This window comes from Sinocyclocheilus grahami, unplaced genomic scaffold (genome assembly GCF_001515645.1).
Source record: "Sinocyclocheilus grahami isolate Dianchi unplaced genomic scaffold, SAMN03320097.WGS_v1.1 scaffold4622.1, whole genome shotgun sequence".
NCBI lineage: Eukaryota > Metazoa > Chordata > Actinopteri > Cypriniformes > Cyprinidae > Sinocyclocheilus > Sinocyclocheilus grahami.
The window spans coordinates 10605-12418 of record NW_015509528.1 but is presented as its reverse complement, the minus strand read 5'-3'; positions in this window follow the sequence as shown (position 1 = coordinate 12418).

The window sequence follows — 1814 nt, the reverse complement described above, 5'->3', positions numbered from 1 at the left end:
CGGGCCCACTGGTCTTTAGTCTGTTTGCGGTACTGGAAGTTGCGGTACACTTTCTGCGGTGATGTGAACAGGTAGAGCATCTGCCATATGGCAAACTCAAAATCCATCTGTCTGAAATGCAGGATTCGCCGCAGGTACTTGTAGCGCTTGGCGCCGGCCGTGTGACGTGCTGCATCCCGCGCGCTCAGACTGCCGTTCCGGTGGATCTGCGGGGAACTCGTCGGCAACATACTGTTGTGGGATGAGAGAGAGAGATGTAGTTATTACAAACACATCAAGGCTGCAAATAAACATTTGGGCAAATCAGAGAAAGATCTATTCATTTCTGATTGATATCATGAAAACAGAAGCCCAAGTAGTGCACACGAACCTAAATCACATTAGGAATAAATGATGTGGCTCAATTTTCAACAATTACAGCGTATTCTGTTTTGACAAGTCAAACGTAATTACAATTTCATTACAGTAAGTGCTGAAGCAGGCAGCACAGTAGATCTGTCCCTGGTTGAAAGCTACATCTATTTAGAAAGAAATCAGCCTGAACTGTACTCTTATCATCAAGAATTATGCTTCATAATCAAATGTATAGTCAGTTCTTCTGCTTCCTATAAACATAACCTGCCTATGTAAACATGTAGAGCTGATCCAAGATCAGTCCTGTTACTCTTACTTGCTTTGCACAGCACTGCTACAGTAGCTCTAACATTACAGCAAACTCAAATCACAAACTAGCTATTCTTAATGTCTCGGTGAAAGGTGATGCTTTATGAAGAAAAACAATGTAATACCCAAAGCACTAGAGAGTGGTAATGCTGGTACATGGGCCTCGATCCCACATAACAACCTGGTCAACGCGTTAGCTACCATGTGGCTCCTGCTCGCTGTGTATAAATATGACACTCACCTGCTCTGCAGCAGTATCAGCAACTAATAAAGCAAAGCTCTTTTTAATCAGTGTGTAAAAAACAATGCAGCAACGGTGACATGTCAACTTCCTGCCTTTTCCGAACACGTAGCAGCGCAGCCGATACAGTGACGCCGCTTCCTGTGTCAAGGCCTTCTGGGAAATGTAGTTTTAGGGTAGAGAGCAGCGTTTCTGTTGGTCCACCATTCCATCCTATGACATATTAATAGATTGGATAATATATTTAACTCACACTTTCAAAAGATGAAAACCATTTGCGTTGTTTTATCACAATGTCAACTTTACATAATGGCTCCAAAGAAAGCCAATTTAGTGTAGTACTGGTGTTTCTTCTGGCTCTTATCAACATGTTTTAAGCAAAACATCTTCAGAATATTGTTTTAACCGGTCAAACATGAGGGATTAAGTTAGCTGTTTTTTTTAAATCACACAAAAAATAAAATTATGCCACTTCACTGGAGAATGACGAGAATGGGAAATGTTAAAAAGGAGGAAAAAAGCTATATATCTTTGTTTGTGTTCTATTATTTCCTTATATATAGCCTATATTCTGATCTGTGAAGATCTAAAATACACTGCAGGTTTCAATAACTGATTATCACGATTGTGATGATTAAAAGCATGTTAATTAACCACTGACAAGCTGCTTGCTGCATGTTTAGAAACAACAGATGGTGCTAAAGTACTTTATTCCTTCCCTTCCTGTCACGTTGATAACGTTTTTCATGAATAGTCATGACTTTTTAACAGGCCTATAAACGCAAAAAATTATGAACGTTATGATTTAAAAAAAAAAAAAAAAAAAAAATCTGAGTAATAATTCTAAAACAAATCTTGATTTCTTTTTTATACTGTATGAAAGATGAAATACTGTGAGTTAAAAGCAAAT